Consider the following 21,621-nt stretch of genomic DNA (forward strand, 5'->3'; position numbering starts at 1 on the left):
GTCGCTAGGGGGCGACACCAGGCTGGAGGGCTGCTCACGTTGGACCTGTTATCAGCTATGGAGTGACCTGGAGAATCAAAGTCTCTCAGCCATGGTCTCTCTCTAGGCGCCACTTCCTCCATCTACACCTCCCGAAGACAATGAGCCCTCTGACAGGGAGGGCATGGGCTGCCACTGTGCATTGTGGCATCTTCCGGAGAATTCCTGGTTGAATGCACTCCACTCTGTGTGGATGACCCTGCTGTGAGGCCACTGCCGGCTCATGGGGTCATGGAACAACGTAATATCTCTCAGGGAGTTCCTGACCACAGGACCACGTCACAGCTCTGAAACCCTCTTGAAAGTTAGTGTTTCTCTACCTTCAACTCTTCATATAGGCTCTAAACTCACCAGGCATCCACCATCTTCATGTCAAATGTCTTCCTCTCAGAGAGGCCTTCCCTGGCCACCCTCCCTAACTCATGAGGTATTTCCTTGCTCTCCTTCACTTTCCCTCACAGTGCTTCTAGTCTACCTATGTTGCTTACTTGTCTAAGAGCTCCATGAGGGCACGCACTCTGCCCATACTCTCTCCTGCACCTAGAGCAGTGCCTGGCATAGAGGAGGTGCTCAATAAGTGTCAGTGCAATAATCTGGAAGCAAACATTTATTGAGTATGCCTAGCCATGATTTTAAGTGTTCTACATATACTAATTCATTTAAACTTTATACAACCCTATAAAGTAAATGCTGTCATCCCATTTTTCAGATGAGAACACTGCAGCTCAGAGAGGTTAAGGTTGCACAGTAAACGGCAGAACTGAGATTCAAAGACAGATGGTGACTGCAGAGCCATGATGTTAGCCCCTACCCTATTCTGCCTCCACATCGTGGCTCCACAACACAGCAGGCTGGGCTATAGCAGCACCTGTCCACCGTGGCCAACACAGTAACATGGGGACCTCATTCAGTTCTGCAGGGTTTTTTCTCCCTTCTCTGTTGTCGCTTTCCCCACACTTGAGGTGACCCCAGATCTCCGTTAATACTTCATTAATTGGGCACAAACATAGGCACTGGTAAATGTGTATTAAAACCAGTATTAAGGTCCTTAAATACTTGGGAGAGCCATAGTTTGTTGGAAGTAACATACATTTTAAAGCCAGCTGTGAATATGATTATCCTTTTCTGCTCAAGGAATTTCAGTGATGGCAGATATAATTTATTGAGTACCTACTTCACACCAGCAGTATGCTAATGCTTTTCATACATTATTTCTAATCCTTTCAACAATCCTTCAAAGACACAACAATGTCCCATTTTTGAGTTGAGAAACAGAAGCTTCAAGAGTTTCAATTAATTGTCTAAGTTTGTGTCATAAAGAATAAGTGGAAGATGGCTATTCCCACTCACCAGGTTTCACCATTTTGTGAAAGAATTAAGTACCTACCCAGGCCTGAGGTCCTCGCAAAGAAAATTTATGAAGCGGTAAACATTCAACCATGGTCTCTAAGGAAATAAAGATCCATAAGGCATCATATGATCCACAAGTGAGTTTAGCAAACTGAACTTTTCCATCCCAACAGGAGGAAGGTGCTACTCTTCTTCCCACAATTGTGCCAAGAGGACGCCATTTCTGAAATTACCTCAGAGTCAGTTCACAGGTCACCTGAGGAAAGGAGCATCATGGCAGGGCAGTCTCATCTTCTCTGCACAGCTATTCCCAGAGAGCCCACCTATTCACAGCTCCTTCCTGCAAAAGTTTTTTTGGCTTTATTCCAAAGATCAAACCAATACTCAAAGGATAAAGACTGGTGCATCCCTGGAGATGATGATGAGGTTGTAATTATCTCCATTTTACAAAGGAGGAAGTCAAGAGTCAAGAGTTTGAGTAAATTGAGTAAATTGAGGTCATTTATTTTGTTGTCAGTGCAGCCCAGGCTTGAACTTCCAATGGATGACACTAAACCCTGTGCTTTTCCTCCATTTCTAAGAGGAGCTTCATTGTCCAGCACAGGATATAGAGGACAAGGAGAAAGAGGAACAGAACATGTTGGAATAAGCATCTTTGGAATAAGCCAATCTGGCTTAGATTTTGACTTTGGAGGACATTGTATCTACATGTGTTGAGTCCCAACTCACACGATCTCATTATGTGAAGCCTTGGTGGTACTTGTCCCCACAGAGACAACAGCATCAGGCTCTCTGTGTAAAATGTATTCCCCTAGACATTGGGGCTTGGAGATTTCTAGAATTTCTGCTCATTTCCTCAGTCAAGCAAATGGTATGATTGAAGGACTTCTGGGCCCTTTAGATGGCAGGCCACCTGTTGTGATGGTTTAGAGCCTTCCAAGGGCTCTGCAGTCTGACTCCTGGATCCAACTCCCATCTCTGCCACCTCCCAGGTGAATAACTTCAGTTTCTCCCACCAATAAAATGGGGTTAGATGGTACATTCTCCAGGGGTGGGCGTGAGGGCTAGAAAAGTTCATGGATGCCAAGCCTTGACCATAATGCTGATAATGTTGACACTGAACAAGTTCCGGTATTTTTTCTGTTCCTTCCGGCAGGAAGTAGAGGGGCCCAGAGGAGCCACTTCTGTGGCCAGCTGTGGGAGGTTAACAGGGCAGAGGAGGCAAAAAGCAAAAACTACTCTTTCTTCAAAGGTCAACAGGACATTGCCTAAGGGGACTCAGACTTCAGACTGAACCACACTGGCTTCCCCAAATGAATCACTCAGCATGCGTGAGCCAGGAAGCATCCCCACCCCATGTCATGGCAGTCCGTGGGCAATGTTTGCCAAGGAACACCATCGCTCATGGAGAAAAGCAAGGCGAAGGAAAATACCCAGGAGCAGCTTGTTTGCAAAGCAACCATCCAGAATCTAGGTACACTTTTTCAATAAAAATGCATGAAAATACTGTTTTTCTTTGTTTATACCATTTCTAGCAACGAAACGTTGTCTAAGAGACACATTACCATAACTGCGGTCACCCTCTGTGCACATAACCTGCTTCTTTCACAAAATATAATTACTCCTGCTCTCCATGCTTTTAGCCAAAGATTAACTTGTAGCAATTTAAAAGGTCAAAGCTGGGATCAAACTGAGTGTGTTTTAATCTCCAAAAAAATGTAAATTGGGCAAAAATTTCAAAAATAACAAGCCCTGCAGGTAGACTATATATTCACGAAAAGTTTCCCATGACATATGAACTGGTCTTCCGATAACCAGTTTTGCCTCTGAGCAGCAGATGTAACTTCTGATGAGGTATTAGCCATGGTACAATCAATGTTGATGCTTTATCGAAAAGGAACAAGCAAACAATAGAAATATCATGGACTCCAAAACATTCCATGGTTGAAATGAAGGTTGTCTCCAGTGCAGTGGCCACAATGTTTTATTCAGCCAAATGTTTAAAATAAATGCCTTGGTATGTTTGTATGAACTGTGCTTATTTTCACTGACAGAAATCGTATCTGCCAACTCTATGTCCAGATAGAGGGGTTGGGTCTGGGGAGATGAATTCCACCAACGGGCACCATAAACCCTCCTGAAAAAATGAGCTCCACTTTGCACAGAAACAAAATGCATTCCTTTCCACATGGTTGTTCTTCAACAAGAAATAATGAAGGAAAACAGTGCCGAAATGTGCTGTGCAATTCTTAATGGCATTTTAATAGTTTAAATTAGGAGCAAAAGGCCTCTCAGCATGTGGTTTTGCATAAACATTGCCCTTTCGTAATATTAATTGGCGTGGGGAGAGGCGAGCTAGGGGAGAGACGTCAGACGGCAGGACTCAGTCCTGGCGCGCACGGTCAGGTGGCCTGGTGGCACAGTCTCCCCTCGGCCCCTCAGAAGCAGCAGCCAGCCCCAAATGTCATGGCGAAGCAAATCCTATCTGCACCCCTGCTTATGAAATGACTTACAGTGTGAACTATACTCCACACACAGTTGACAGCTCGCTGGCTTGGACACCACAACCGCTTAATTTATGTAATTTTCAGCTGGGGAAGAAGGCTTGAAAGTAAGTAAGAGGCAAATGACTCCTCACTTGCCACCAAAATCCATCTTTTCTAATCTCTACAAAGAAGGCAATCATACTCATGAAATTCCAAGAGACAGACAGCTACGGGAGCAGGCGGAGTTACAATTTGGTGATATACCTGAGACACAGCATACCAATGAAGGAGGTGCAAGGACTTGTTTCTTCTGGGTGACGTTGATAGCTCTACCTATGAGCTGACACAGGCGTCCTGGACCTGTTATAAGAGAGATTTCACCTTTCCTGTTCTAAACTCTGGGGATACGCTTACAACCAGAACAGACAAGGTCACTGCTTTCAAGGGGTTCCCATTCTAGCCCCTGGGTGTCAAGTAAACAAATCAACCAACAAAATGATATCAGATGATAAGTGCTATGAAGAAAATAAAACTGGAAGACAGGAAAGAGAGTGCCTTGTGTGGTAAGGGGAGTCTCTCTGAGGAAAGCATATTTAAGCTGAGACCTGAATGGCAAGAGAGGAACAGCCATGCAAAGATCTCAGGAAATAACATTCCAAACTGAAGGTACTGCGAGTACAAAGGCCCTGGGGTGAGTCTGCACTATGTTCTCTTTCTTTCACCATCAAAGCAAGTCATGTTAGGTCAGATCTTCTCACTGCAGCATGTCTTAAACAGATTGGCCTATCACTCCAAGGTAGAACAGGTAGAACATTCTCATACAGAAAATGACCACCTTATTGAAGGAATGAATGTAGTAATAGGGGATCAATACAGAATCCCAAGAGAGTAGGAAAATATAATTGCTGTTTTCTGGGTGCAAGAACTAGTTTACAGAACTCCCTCTGAACCCTCTATGGCAATTACCAGCAGCAACAACACACGGAATCAAAAGGCCTGGGATAGAGTGGGGAGAATGGGGATGCTGAAAAGGTGTTTGGCAAACACCAGGCTGTTTGTTAGGTTTTTAACAAATACTGAGGGATAACATACTCTGTTGCCAAGTTGGCTGATCTGGGTCAGTCATGAGTTTTCCTCTGTCCCACAATTCTCATGATGACAACAATACCTGCTGCTAGGGATAGTCTGCGAAGGAGAATTGAAATCGAGGATTATCAGCTGGGCAGCAGGAAGATGAGTCTCTGTGTGCTGAGAAGAGAGACATTGACTATTTCTACATCAGGAGCTCTGGATGAAGAAATGATGCTCCCAAGTGGCTTCAAAATGGTGTCATATTATGTCTTGAGAGGCTAGGATGGAGGTTGAATGGACCTTAGTTTTTCAGAAAACAATGATAAGGGAAGAACTACTCAGATGAAGCACCTTCTGTTGAACTAGTCTCTTGAGGCACCTAGGAAGTAGTAGAGATATCTGGATGACCTTTCCAAGATGGTTGGGGATCCTCTTCTCTTTGCAAGGACAGTGCCATCATCAAGTCTGGTAAACATCCTATACTCAGATGCATATCTTGAACAGCGATGACTTTTACAATGACAACCCATGTGTGATCATACCAGGAACTGCTCAAGTTTTGGGGGGACTGGCTCTGGCAACAGCAACAACAAAAATGCATTTTTATAAAAAGAATATATAGAATCCCTTCTAACTTCTCTCTTCAAATCTTGCATCTTTCCTTCTTAATCTATCATTTGGCACCAGATACATCAAATACAATGTAGAAAAGTCTTTGACTTTCTAGAGAAGAATCAGGTATTTTGATTTATATGATTGCTCTAACTGCATTACCCATGTGGGAAATTGTGGACTAAATCAACATGATTAAATCATGTTCTGAGGGTTTGCTCGCTGCACTCTTGTTTGAGCGATAGAGTGAATTTGATGAGGAATCCATAGCAAATGAAATAGAGACATCCTTCACCAAAACAGAATAGATTAGCTTTTGCACTGGGATATTTGGCCTTGGAGTTCATAAATTACCTGTTGACTACGTATATAATTCTCTGATATCCTTCAGGGAAATAGGTGTTCCAGCATATCAGCTATGCTGAGGTTTGATATGATTCAACCATTTTGACAAATGCATTACAAACTGGGAAATTGAATTTCTAACCAGCGTCATATCTACACCACAGCACAATTGTTTTAAAAAAATGAAAAATGTGTTAGTTAATTAGTATCTAACAATGCCAAACAGCTAGTCAAGATGACTTTGCTCCACTAAATTGAACAGTAGCTTGAGCAAATGGTTCGAGTTAACCAACTGATAAGGAGTTAAATAGATACAATCTATTCACACCAAAGCATAAGTATATGATCAGACTTAGATTATCCGTAATCTGCTCTCTTTTTGGCTATAGTAGCAATAAATTTTGGTGCTCACAAGTAAAAAGATGAATTGTTAGAATAGTAAGTGTTCCATAAATATTTGCTGAAACATAGTAAATAAAAATAAATATCTACACTGATATTTCTGTCACTATCAGAACAATAGCTTATATTATGACACCTCACAGGTCAAAAATAAGTGGATGATAAAGAAGTGACTGAGCAGGAAAGAATGAAAAATGGCAACACACAGCCAAGCCCCTTTGCATTGAGGCTTAAATTATTCTGGTTTATGACCAGATCTAGCACCCAGACCTTAATTTCTAAACAGCATTCTTCAATAAAGAGGAACCTTGGAGAAATGGCTGATTCCAGCCCAGGGAAGAAAAAATAAAAGGTGAGGCTAGGTCATCTTATGATGCCAAAAAGTAAGACATGCTCAGAGGTGCCTGGCTGGCTCAGTCAGTAGAGTATGTGACTCTTGATCTTGGGGTCGTGAGTTCAAGCTCTACATTTAGAGCAAAAGTAAGACATGCTCAAAAAATGATGGGGATATGTCAAAATGACACAGAAACCAATTGACCAAATGTGGGACAATTATAGCAATAAGATAAACAGTGGTAGTAATAGGTAATTGCCCATAGAATAAAACAAAATTCATTAACCCATACCAATGTAAATAATTGACTAAACAAATAAATGAGAGGGAATGGAAAGCTCCTATCTGAATTACCATTTGACATATGCCATAAGAAACAAGATATTTACGTGGGTCTCAGAGTATCTTCCATAAAGTCCTTATTAATTGCAAAGGGGAAAATAGTAACTGCCCATTGGAAGGATCTGTCAGTCGTCACCTTAACCAAGCTATCAAAGTTAATGTCACCAGTTATGGAACAGGTCAATCTCATGTGCCTCCTGATATGTTGCACAAGAACACAATATCATTTCTGTGGCGTTCTTGTCAAAAAAGCATAATGTGAACTTAATCATCATGAAAACTGGACAAACCCTATTTAAGGGACATTCCACAAAATAACTGGCCAATACTCTTAAAAAACATCAAGGTCATGAAGTACAAAGACTGAGGAGCAAGTTGTCACAAATTAAAGGAAACTAAGGAGCCGTAACAACTAAATGCAACGTGTTAACCTCAGGATCCTGGACCAGAAAAGGGATGTTAGGTGGACAATGGGAGAAATGTGAATAAGGTCTCTAGGTTATACAACAGTATCACATCAATGTTCAATTTCTGATTTTTATCATTTCACTGCAGCTGTGTGTGTGTGTGAGATTCGTTAACATGTGAGGAATCTGGGTGAAGGGGCTCCGAATGTCTTCTGTACTATTCCTGTGATATTTTGTAAATCTGAAATTATTTCAAAATCAAGCATTAAAAAAATAAAACATTTCTGATGGTTCTGGTTGGGGAGTGGCTGGAGTTAGCAAGGAGGGGGCAGGGTGTGATTAGAACCAGCTTTGTAGAAACCAGACTGTGTGGTCTGTCAGAGAACTAAGAAGTCAGCCAACAACAGGTGGCAGCAGTGACCTGAAAGTGCAAAAGTTCAAACAAACCCTACACTAACCTTAGCCCATTTTTTGGCCACGCCTACCTATTTATACCCACAGGTGTTTTAGACCCCACCCTGCTTCCAGCTGCTGTGAAAATGGAGAACAAACTTCTTGGGTGGCCTCGGTGGCTCGGTGGGTTAAGTGTCCAACTCTTGATTTCAGCTCAGGTCATGATCTCACGGTTCATGAGCTGACAGCACAGAGCCTGCTTGGTTGAGATTCTCTCCCTCCCTCTCTCTGTCTCTCTCTGTCTCTCTCTGTCTCTCTCAAAATAAATTAAGAAATAATATAATAAAATAAAAAATGAAGAATAAACTTCTTCATGGGACTTGAGACGAATTACTTAATCTCTTCATTCTTCTTCTATAAAATGGGGACACAAAAGTAAAGTCACTGGGCTGCTGTAAGTACTACATGAAGTAATGTGACAAGTACTCCACATGACGTGTAGCCAAGAGAAAGCTCTTGATAAATGTCAGCTGCTCTAATCATCATCATCTTTTTCATCATCATTATTATTATTCCTTTGCTTACAAAGCCCTACACACTGGCTCACTAGACTCTAGCTGCATGGGAGTGGGCACTCCACCCAGCCTGGTCACCACTATAACCCCCGCCTGTCACACAGTCCTCCAGAGAAGAGGCACTCGGTGAACATGCTATTCAGATGGAGGAAAGAAACATCTGGCCCCTTACCTCTTGAATCATTATGAACATAAATATAGCGGCTATAAGAGAAACCCCAATTACCAGTAACTTAAATAAGACAGAAGTTTATTTTTCTTTCATATAACCATCTGAGCATGTGCAGTCCATGACTGTAAGGTCCCAGACCCTTTCTTAGGGCAGGGCCATCCCCAGAACATTTCTGATCTCATCCACATTCCAGCCCTCAGGAAGCAGGAAAGGCAAGGAGGAAGGACACACTCTTTAAGGGCACAGCCAAGAGGATATACACATCACTCTATTTCCTCCTCACAGAACTTAGACAGGGACCACACCCCTGCAAAGGGGGCAGGGAAATGTAGTCTTTATACTGGGTGCCTCCATAAAACGTGGTGGTTCTGATGAAGAGGATAGGTGGAGGGATAATGCTGTTGGGAAGCAACCAGCAGTCCTGCCTGTCTCTCCAGCTCATCATTCATATTCTCCGACGCCAACCCCACCGCTCTTCTCCCAGGCTCTGCTCCCTCTGCCAGATACCCTAACCTGGCCTTAACCCCACCCCTCCAGAGAATTCCTATTTCGCCTCCCAGACCCCTGGAGAGGCATTACTTCCTCTTTGAAACCTTTCTGAGCAAGACCACCACCACCACCCTGTATGGATTAGCTCTTCCTCCATCCAAGGAAGTTTTCCTTCTTCCCTGCACTTGTCCTACACTGGCAGTGTCCGTCTCTCCTACTCCAGGATACACTCCAAGAGGAGAGAGAATATGACCACCTGTGTCCCTTGCACCTTACAATTCTTTAAATTTCTGCTGAATTATTAAGTACATACTTTTGAGAATCGACATGGCAATTTCCAACCTACTGTTGTTTTGCCCTATGGAAAAATATTCTTGGCATAAATATGACCAACCCACCCCAGACCCAGGCAGGTTGTAGAGAATGTATGAGTGAAATCAGACCCACTGCTTAAGACAGAAGGGAATCCAGATGCTGTGGGCTCCACAGGACCCTGGGGATGCCTGTCATATTCCTCACTTATGTTTACATCCAACTGAGCTGGAGTAGGACAGAGACCCGTCGCCAATGCCTCCCTAAGTGAAATCAGCTGGACTGGGGGCTGTCTTTGGACTCGAGACAGCACATGCTCACTTCCTGGGCAAGGAGACTTAGTGTGGCAACATCGACACTATGCTGGTTGAAGTCACAGCACAGATGGCTTATGAACATGAAAAGGCTGTTTAATGTTAAAAGCCTTTGATTTTTTTTTCCAGATGAATTCTTTCAGAGCCCTGCAAGCTGTAAGCAAAAGTATATGAGCCAAGGAGAAGGAGCATTTCAACCAAAACACTAAATTTCCTTGCTTAATACCATTTCCGTGAGTTCCAAGTCAGAGTCTTAAATATATGTTTGTGGATCCTGGGTTAGTTTTGTTTGTTTGAGGAAGGGAGGCGAAGGAATGGTTTTAGGCTGTTTTGTTGCCCAAGTTTTCAATAAAGGGGAAGACAGAAAAATACCAAGCTCAGATGGAAGAACAAAGAGAAGTTACCATTGCTAAAGATGCCGTATCAACGACACCTAATTTTTTTTTTTATATCTATTTATTTTTAAGAGAGAGAGACAGGGAGCACAAGCAGGAGAGGGGCAGAGAGAGAGGGAGACACAGAATCCGAAGCAGGCTCCAGGCTCTGAGCTGTCAGCACAGAGCCTGAAGCAGGGCTTGAACTCACAAACCGGGAGATCATGACTGAGCTGAAGTCAGACGCTTAACTGACTGAGCCACTCAGGTGCCCCTCAATGAAACCTAATTTTAAACTTAACCCTAACTCACTATTACTGTGTTTAGAATTCCTGCCTCACCCTTCCCTCACTTCCAAATCAGAGTTTTAAACATAACTGTCAAGATTGAGGGTTTGCTTTTGTTTAAGGAAGCATTCCTTCAATATCAGACCATCAAGCACTCAAAGTGTTGTGCTCTGCTAGGAGTTTCATCTCACCTAACTTTCTTGCCAACTATATAAAATCAGTAATAAAACAGGGTTTAGCATGGTCCCCAGACAATGAAAGGACAGTATCTTTTTATCAGAGACCACCACCTGGAAAAAGAAAGCAAAGATACAATGTTTCTCTGAATATTCAGGGAAAGTTAAGGGGAATCCCAGAACTCTTTCATGACAAAGTAAAAAAGCATGGATCATTCTGGGTCCTTTGCCCAAACTAGTCTGTGATGTTATCAGTTGATAACATCACTTTTAGTCAATCCCTGACTTTTTGCCTCTTACTGGTTGTTTACTGGTCCAGAGTGATTTGTGTGTATTTTCTGGATAACTAAATCTGTGCTCTGCAGCTGCCTCCTGTGTCAGTGAGCAAAGAGCTATGACATGAAACAATAGTGGTTGTCACACACACACACACAAATACACATATACACACATACACACACACACATACACATATACACACAGACACACACACCTACACATACACACACATACATACACATACATACACACACACACATAATGTCTTTATCCTTATTTTTAAGCACAAAATACTGTGGATTTTCTTTCCTGTTCTTTTTTTTTTAATGTTTATTTAGTCTTAAGAGAGAGACAGAGTGTGAGTGGAGGGAGGGACAGGGAGATAGGGAGACATAGAATCTGAAGCAGGCTCCAGGCTCTAAGCTGTCAGCACTGAACTCAAACTCACGAACCATGAGATCATGACCTGAGCTGAAGTCGGACACTTAACCAACTGAGCCGCCCAGGCACCCCATGGATTTTGTTTTCAGCCTACTCAGAACATCATACGATATCTTCATAACGCCTTGAGGACCCAGTCCTGAAAAAAACAATATCCACGTGTGACTATGTTTTACATGTGCATCTTTATTAACAGTGAGGTCACTGAGGTCCCCTGCTTGCAATTCTGATTAAGAAAACACATAAATAAGTCCTCCTAAATCATTTCATGTTGGCTGACTCTATATAACACCAAAACAGAAATAATTGCTCTCCTCGTGCACCCAGATTGGACTTCGCATTAAAACCATTCAATTCAAAATATGGGTAATACATGATGATGATTCAAATCAGAAATTGGATCCTAATTGGGACTCTGGATTAGATAGTTTTATATAAAATTTAAAAGTTTTCTTAAAAAAATAAAAACCTGAAAAAATGAAAAACAAAAATTCCTCAGTCATTACGCCCAGGTGAGGAAGGAGTTGTGTGATGTTTTCCTCTTGTTGGCAAACAGTCAGGCCTAGTCTAGGGTTTTAACTTGACAGAAGGTAGCCATGTTAGTCTGGGATGAGAACAATTACAAACACTTTAACTGGGGGGGGGGGGGGGGGGAATTTGACTAGTAAGGGCTTGGGCTCTGGGCTGAGGGGGATGGCCCTGTGATTATAAATGTGCAACACCCGGCAGGTTACTCCACCTCTTCTAAGCATGAAGCCAGTTGGAGGAGGGGCAGAGAGAGAGAGAGAGGAAGAGAGAGAATCACAAGCAGGCTCCATGCTGTCAGCACAGGGCCCGATGTGGGCTCGAACTCATGAACCACAGGATCATGACCTGAGCTGAAATCAAGAGTCACCCAGGCGCCCCATCTCCACCTCTTTCAGCCACATCTGTAAACGGGTATGAGTAGTGGCTGCCTCAGAGGGTCAGAGTGAGGATTAAATATATTCACAGCACAGTGGCTAGAACAGTACCCTCAATCAAGGTAGGCAAATTGTTATCATCCTCTGATAGTAATTCCTGAAGTCAAAGGAAGAAGAATCTTTTGTACCCATTCTTTGCAAATATAAACTGCGTTTGAAAAGTTAACCAACCACTAGCTTGGCAAATCTAACAGGGCTGGCATCTGTTCTGGAGGAAGAAGGCATTATCTGCACCAGCTGGCTGTTAGGTTAGGGACCTGTTAGATTAGATACCACCTGTTAGATGCACTCAAGCCCAAAGTGGGGTGTTTAGCCCCACCTTTTTCAGCTCTGATATGTTAAAACGCTATTTGTCTATAAAATCGTTTCCTTTAAAATCCATACTATCTACACAGATAGAGGGATACAATGTATACAGAACCATGTATTGCCACCCTCTTGATTTTGCCCTACACTCAGGGCTGTCCTGAGCCTTTGCTGGTGAGAGTCAGCTTGGCTGGCTGTACAGAACTCTTGCCCAAGGAGTGCTTCTCCAGGCTACCCCTAGTTGAATGTGCTCCACTATGTGTCTTGTTTCGTCAGTGTGGTTTTGCTTTCTCCCACTTACTGGAATTGCAAACTATGTTGGTTGTCAAACCTTGTGTACATGAAGGCACTTAGAAACAAAGGATGAGTAACATGCTGGATATTAAAATGCAAGTATCCCACACTGGGATATTTTTATCAGAGTGGTAAGGTCACAACCTATTAACAATTAAGAGCTCACAGAAGTCCTCTGACAGCATCATCAGAAAATGACTGCAACCCACAGGGCTGATCCACAACTGACCCACAGTTGTGGACTGGAGGCTGGAAGAAATGATGGCCAAAGTTCTGAATTACTTCAGGTGTTTTGAGAAGCCTGGAAGAGCAATTGCCAATGGCCACACCAGAACCACGTCCCCGTGGGGACAATGCTGAGTCAGTCCAGGTCCCACTTGCAGAACAGCAAACCACAGTTAGAGGATGTGAGTGTGTCCCTCTTCTGCCCCCAGCTTCAAGTCTCCTAACAGCCATTTTTAAACAAATTCTTAAGTTACAGAAGAGAAATGACTCATTCCTTCTGCCCTGTGTTATTCAAACATTGTGCAGATCATTTAGGTCACATGTACATATGTATAAATACATGCAAATGTGATCCTTCCATGAGACTCTGTTTTTCTAAACTGGTTCAGACTTCATGTGTTATGGCTGGGTGTAAAACTCCTATGGTAAAATGTATTCGCAAACGGAGTGAGCAGAAGTCAGGGTGTGGGCAGGAATCAACATTGTCCTTTAAGGCAAACGTTCGATTTTTAGGGGTGTGGCAACCAAACTTTCCCACCACCTGAAGATAAGAAATGAGAGTGATCCTCGTCTTTTCTATTTACATGATGCTCCTTTGCCTTTACCTCTCCTGATAATGTATGCTCAAAAAGACTCCTAAAAATCACATTCTTGAGTCAGCCTCATGGCTAAAATGCTGCAGGATGGGAGCCCAGAATTCATTTTAATGTATGGTATTCTCTAGACTGTGACAGAATTCAGGTTTCAATTAGCCTTCTCCAGGCTCCCCAAACCAAAAAGAATCTAGTGGGTTGTTAACATATTCATAAATAAACAAATGCTCAGTCTCTTGGCAGGCTGCCAGGACGTGGTGCCAGGGAGGGATCCAGGCATCTATGGGGAAGCCATGAGGGTCGTTCACTTCCCTCACCCTGTGGGACTGGACCAGCTGCGGATGCCACTGCTGGCTTTCTGAGCATCTTTATCTATACGTTTATGGAGCCCCATGGGCAAGATGCCCACTGAAGAGGCCGGAAATGCAGCCAGAATTGGCAGAGGTGCTGCTTTGTGTGTACAGCCACTCCGAGCTGGATGTTTGCAAACCGAAGTTGTCTATAGGTCTGCAGGGCAGCCCTTCCCAAACCTTAACATGCACATTGATCGTGTGGGGATCCTATTAAAATGCAGACTCCATATGGCAGGATAATGAGGCACTGGTGCTGCTGGTCTGAGGACCCCACTTTGAGCAGCAAAGTTGTAAAGTGAGCTCAAGATCATTCCATTCACAATTAAATAAACATAATTTGGAGGCATCCCAGGTGCCAAGCACTGTGCCTTCTACAGAAAACACAAAGATGATAAGACAAGGGCTCTGCCTTAGAGGGACAGGCCATGTAATAGGAGAGACAGCTTATAACACCCCGGGTAAATTCAGTATTCATTGAGATTCTTTGTATTACAAGAAAGAAAAAGCTCATCCAAAATGGCTCAAGTCAAAAAAGGAATGTAATTGACTCCTGTGTTTGCAAAACCCTGGTAAGGCCAACTTCAGGTCCACTTCAAAGCAGGGCTAAAATGATGTCACCGATACCTAGTTCCCCTTTCTCCTCCAATACGTAGTTTCTCTCTCTCCATCTCTTTGCTCTGCTTTCTGTGATTTGACTTCTTTCTCCTGGAGGCAACATGGGTTGGCCAGTCCATATGTCCTCTTTCTCTCTCTCTCTCTCTCTCTTAATGTTTATTTTTGAGAGAGAGAGCCAGGGTAGGGGACAGAGAGAGAAAAAGAGACAGAAAGAGAATCTGAAGCAAGCTCTGAGCTGTCAGCACAGAGCCAGATACGGGGCTCACCTCACCAAGAGTGACATCATGACCTGAGCTGAAGTCCCACACTTAACCGACTGAACCTCCCATATGCCCTCTCTTTTTTTTTTTTTTTTTAATTTTTTTTTTCAACGTTTTTTATTTATTTTGGGGACAGAGAGAGACAGAGCATGAACGGGGGAGGGTCAGAGAGAGAGGGAGACACAGAATCGGAAACAGGCTCCAGGCTCCGAGCCATCAGCCCAGAGCCTGACTCGGGGCTCGAACTCACGTACCGCGAGATCGTCGCGGGGCTCGAACTCACGGACCGCGAGATCATGACCTGGCTGAAATCGGACGCTTAACCGACTGCGCCACCCAGGCGCCCCATCCATATGCCCTCTCTTAATAAGAGTGCCTGCCAATCCCAGATGTCTCAGGAAAAATTCAAGGTATCCTATTGGTCCTAATTGGGTCATGTGTTCAGCCCTTAACCTATCACTGTGTCCTAAGAAGTCAGACTTTGCTCCTGGCAAACCCTGGAGTTTGGGGTAGAGTCAGCTCCAGCAGAACCCCGTGTACCAAGGGAGCAGGACACATGGATTCCCAAAAGAAAATCAAGGGTTGGATGCTAAGGAGCCAAAAGCCCACAGTTACCACTCCAAATACATGATAGAAGCACATACAGGGGACAGTGAAAGCATGGAGAAAAGCACTGACACTTGATAAATACTATCAACAACCATGTGGAGGGAGGCAGATGGACCAGCCACAGTGCAAAGCACACAAAGTTTGGAAAGGACTGGGCACTGATTGGCTTTGGAGGTCTTTGACACAATACTGCCCCACCTCTGCCTCAGCTGTGGTGTGATTCAGTCACTCCAGAAATATTTCATTACACTACTTTCTGTGCAGGGGACAAGAAACAAAAAGTGTGGTTAAATTGCTCCTGAGATTAGGATTAAGTTGGACTGTAGACTAGATTGAAACACATCACATTTTAAAGCCAGTATAAATATTATGCAGATGAGTGCTAATTTGTGATCAAAGGAAAAAGGCATTTGTGTGAACCGGAACAGAAGTTTCCACAAGGCACAAATATGCAGATGCTGGTTTGTGCATTGGAATGTGATGAGACCAAACAAGTAGTGGGCAAAGACAGTGTCATCTTCAGAAACCAGGTATACCTGCTATCAAACTCAGCACCCAAAAAACAAGTAATCCAGTGAAGAAATGGGCAAAAGACACGAATAGACTTTTCCAAAGAAGACATCCAGATGGCCAACCGACACATGAAAAAATGCTCAACATCACTCATCATCAGGGAAATACAAATCAAAACCACAACGAGATACCACCTCACACCTGTCAGAATGGCTAACATTAACAACTCAGGCAACAACAGGTGTTGGTGAGGATGTGGACAAAGAGGATCTCTTGCATTGCTGGTGGCAATGAAAGCTGGTGCAGACACTCTGGAAAACAGTATGGAGGTTCCTCAAAAAATTAAAAATAGAACTACCCTCCAACCCAGCAATTGCCCTACTAGGTATTTATCCAAGGGATACAGGTGTGCTGTTTCGAAGGGACACATGCACCCCAATGTTTATAGCAGTGCTATCGACAATAGCCAATAGCCAAAGTATCGACAATAGCCAAATGTCCATTGATGTATGAATGAATATATACAATGGACTATTACTTGGCAATCAAAAAGAATGAAATCTTCGCCATTTGCCACTATGTGGATGGAACTGGAAGTTATTATGCTAAGCAAAATTAGTCAGTCAAAGAAAGACAAAAATCATATGACTTCACTCATATGAGGAATTTAAGATACAAAACAGATGAGCATAAGGGAAGGGGAACAAAAACAATATAAAAACAGGGAGGGAGACAAAACATAAGAGATTCTTAAATATGGAGAACAAATAGAGGGTTGCTGGAGGGGATGTGGGAAGGTGGATGGGCTAAATGGGTAAGGGGCATTAAGGAATACACTCCTGAAATCATTGTTGCACTATACACTAACTTGGATATAAATTAAAAACTAAACTAATTAATTAATTTTAAAAAAGAAAGAAAGAAACCAGAGATACCTGCAAGATATGAGCACCCAGATCCATGACCTCCTGTCCACCATGGTCTCCACCACCATTATCCGTGACTTCAGTATTTGTGTTGGAAACCCATCTAACATCTCAGCCCTTCAGCTTCTCAACATCTCCCCCTCCAATCCAACACAAATACCAAATACCTTAGCCCTTGACTAGTAACAACTGCAGACATGTAGTTTTCAAGAATTCCTGACCAACGTTCTATATTTTATTCTGCCAGAATTATTTATATTATTTGATTTTATTTTTATTTATAGAAAATCTCAAATCTTTGATCTCATTGACAGTCTCAAGCCAGTATTTCTCCTATTTTTCCCTATCCATTACCCATCATCCAGTCAGCGATCTTCTCCACATCTCACCTAAAACAGCAGAATGTAGCTAGAGACACATGCAACTTTTAAATTCATGATAGCCACAAATCCCAGAATAGCGATGATAATGATGCTATGACAATAGTGATATCATTATCATTTAACATTTATTGAATATCATTATGAACCAACCTTATTGTTGATTTTGAGTCAGTAAGTACATAATTCTCTTTGGCTTAATTTAGTTCAGTGTTTTTCAATGGAACCACTCTTGGCATTTCTAGCAGAACAATTGTTCATTACATAGGCCTGTCCTGTGCATAGCAAAACATTCACCATTACTCCCCATTCATGGCAAAACACACACACACACACACACACACACACACACACACACACGGCCCCCAATCCACCCCCCGCCCCCAGCCAGATTGCAGGAACAGTTCCACACCCAGCTGAGTGCCCCTGGCTGAGTGAAAAGAGCACTAATTTGAACATCAAAATTGTCACTTCCTACACTTTGAGACCTTGAGCAAACAACTCAGCCTGACTACCAGGTTCTTCTCCTGTAAAAGGTGGATCATAATCTTGTATCTGCCTTAGTGAAAGTATTTGGTGTATTCATTAAGATTATGCCAATTAAAATTGGCAGCAACCGTTTAAACAATTAGGTGTTTATTTTTCCCACATCACAGGACATTTTGAAGGCTGGTTGTCCAAGGCTATGCAGTGGCTGCACAATGTCATCAGTATCCCCAGCTTCAGTGTCCCCAGCTTCTGTCTTTCTGCAAGCTGCTTTTACCTTCATGGCTGCCTTTCAGTTCTGAAATAGAGGCCCCACTCCCAGACTCAATCTGCAGGAAAGATAGAAAGAAGGGGAGGGAGGAAGAAAACAAAACAGGCAAGAAAAACAAAAAACAAAAAACAAAAAACTGTCTCTATCAGAAACATAACACTGGCCCCAAAACCCCTAGCAGATTTCCATTTACAACTCATCGACTATCACATGATCATTCCTACCTACCAAGGAGACTGGGAAATATTTTTAGCGGAGCATACTGCCTCCTTGAACAAAAGTAAGGTTCTGGGAGTAAGACACAAGAATGGTTAGTGGGTGGGAAACCGGTAATATCTGCCACCCTTGGCAGATTACAAAGCATTATGGCAGTATAGGGTGGCATTATTATTAAAACCTGAAGGAAAACACGTCACAAAATATGGCATTTACATGAATTTCACCACACTCATTCCATCTGGAGTCTCCTTCATCCACATTACTTAAGGGTAAATAAGTGGATGATCTTCTTTATGTCCAACAGGCATGGTGGCCCAATTAACTAATGAGGCACATCTCTGCCTCATTTTAACATAACAATGTGGAGTTAACCACCTTGTGTGCAGTGGACTCTAAATAGCCTCCAACTATTCAAGATAACAGGAGAATAATAAGTGTGTAAATGACTATAAAAGATATTTATTAGTTTAAGGCCACCTGGCATTCATCCCCCTACTTTTGATAATTGCATTCTGATTTTGTTACGGGGAAACTACTTCCCCACATCGATGCTGGTGGGTGGGACTGGTGGCACCCACTGGTGGCAAGGTGTTCTGCTCAGGTGCCAAGGAACAGATACCTGACCCAACCTCAGCCAATGCAACTCTCTCATCCAGCACTTTGAATTTTGAATGTGTGAAGCAAGGCAAAGAAAGGAGGGAAGGAGGGAAGGAGGGAGGGATGAAGGGAGAGAGGGAGAGAGAGATGGCGGAGGAAGAGAGGAAAAAAGAAAGGAAGGAAGGAAGGAAGGAAGGAAGCAGGGAGGGAGAGAAGAGAAGGGAAGGGAAGGGAAGGGAAGGGAAGGGAAGGGAAGGGAAGGGAAGAGAAGAGAAGAGAAGAGAAGAGAAGAGAAGAGAAGAGAAGAGAAGAGAAGAGAAGAGAAGGAGAGTTCGAGAAAAAGAGAGGAGAGGGGAAGGTAAAGGGAGAGAGGGGAAGGGAGGGCAGGGCTGGGAAGAGAAGAAAGCAAGGTGTCCAGCGTTGCTCCTTAGCTATTCTTCAATTCTGTGGCTCCCCACAACCTTTCCAGTTCATTACTTATTTTTCTCATTGTAATTGAGTCAGATTTGCAACCAAAAAACCTTGACAGATGCCCAACAGAATGACATTTTCAGACCACCCAGAACAGAAACTCAGCTGTCTGCTTTGGTTTCAACCTCATCTCTTACTAAAGCTTAACCAGAATCCCAAAGGGCACTCTTCTGATCCCCAGACATAGTATAGAGACATTGAGCAATACTGGAGTGGCCAAAAGACTGGTAGGAACCAAGAAAATAAAAAGTCCTAGGATGAGAAAATGTCAGAGAGACTCCAACAGGGAATCAGGAGCTGGGATTTCTAGTTTGTGCTCCTCCTCTAAACTAGGGACACAGAGTACATCTCACAGCCTTTCTGCACCTCACTTGACACTTGCAAATGCCTGAGCTGACTCTGTCACTTCAGTTTTTATGACATACCAACACTTCCTGACTTTGCTAGGTCTCCACTTGCCCAGTGAGTTCCTAACCCTGGAACAAATATAAGCCTGCTGACAAGCCCCCTCCTTGAGCTTCACTCAGGCTACCTTGTCCTTTATAATTCAAATAAGATTGCCTAGAAGCCCCAGCTCACAGTAGGAGAGAAATTCCCCTCCCTCTCAAACTCCCCCAGGGACTCAAGGGCTAAACCAACAGTTCCAAGGTCAACTACAGAATTTGCATTTGCTTCAATGCATTTCACCTCTCCTGGTTTCTTGTTCCACGTCTTCCTGGCTGACACTACTCTGATCCCTTCCACCTGCAAAGCACCACCCACCCAATGTGAGGCATGTAACAGCCTTTACTGGAGGTTTGGGCAACAATGGCAACTATAGTGCAGCTCAGTAGGGCAAACAATGCCCAGCTGAACATCAGTCTTCCTGCCACTGGCCATTCTCTTCTGGGGAGCACCACGTCAGTGTCCCCTCCTCGGGCCCCAGCATCCTGAGCCCCCTGTCCTATTACTTGTCCCCTGTTATTCCTCCCTTTACCACACCCCTCTCCTTTCACTCTCTTTCTCCCAACTCCCAAATTTCCTGTCCAGGTGTCACAAAGAGCTTCTTCCCACCACCCAAATGGCCCCGTGACTTGTTTGGCTAACAGGGGTCATTCCAAGAGGAATTTCATCCAACAGCACTCAAACCAACAGTGACCTTTTTCTTCCTGCTGCATAAAAATGCATCTCTAAAGATATAGGTAACACCTCCTCTTTGGCTGAAGGCATCATGCCTCAAGCATTCAGAAACAAGCAATCAAGAATTTCTCAGAAAGCACTTGGCTGGGACAAAAAGATTTGCTGCCTTGTTGGTATCCCTTAGTGGAAACAGTGTGATCTCTGATCTACCAAGCAAAAAGAAAGAGGCTTTGCCACGTCCTAGCTATGGGATCTTCGGAAAATTACCCATCTAAACCTAAATTGTTCTTCTGTAAAATGGGGACAATAATAATACTTATCCATAGGATTGTTGCGAGAATAAAATAGGATCATAATTCAAAGTGCTTTGCACAGTGACCGGCACAAAACAAATGATTTACAAAGGGTAAATGATAGTATTATGATTATTACCATCATTACTGCCACTTAGGGCACTTGCAAGTGAAATGAAAATGGTGATAGCAAGTTATAAAGAGCACAGCACATCAAGAAGTCACTTGGGAAATGTGGAAATACAAATGAAAAACTATGTGCAACTGAGACTTACCCTAAATAAAGTACACTTGGAACTCACGTCCTGGGAAGGTTACTGGTCTCACCAGCAAGTAGGGCTGGTTAAATAACAGGACTAAAAACTATAAATGTGAGGGCCATTATTTCAGAAAGAAAATGTGTTTCATTTATATTTTTCTTTTAAAAAAGAATAACGTAACACCGTCCTTCATCTAAAGATACTGAGCACCAATATAAGAACATCAAATATTTTAATTCCTCCCAGGAGCTCATTCAGCCCTAGAGAGAAGAAGAGTTTGCCAGAGTAACTGGGACACCTGAAAATGGAAATGTAATATTTAGACCTCCATGTTGCTTCTTGAAAATTTCTAGTCCCCAGAGAGGTTGAAAGAGAATCACAGTGGAGGTGAGATCCATGTGTGAAAAACAAATACACAGCCTCTGCCTCCTTTACAATAATACATTTTCCTACTGGGCTCTTAAAAACTTGCATCATTTCTGTTTGACTGAAGTTCACTTGTTACTTTTATTGCGGGGTGGGGGGTGGGGGGTGGCATTAATATGGAAGGATCACATCTGAGGCCTTCCACCGGCATTATTTGGTATTCCTTTCGTCCACATTCATTCGCCTTCTTTCTCAGCTCCTGTCTGCCACACGTACAAAGCCCAAGACACTATGGAATGTAGC

Source organism: Panthera onca, chromosome C2 (assembly GCF_046562875.1).
Source record: "Panthera onca isolate mPanOnc1 chromosome C2, mPanOnc1 haplotype 2, whole genome shotgun sequence".
NCBI lineage: Eukaryota > Metazoa > Chordata > Mammalia > Carnivora > Felidae > Panthera > Panthera onca.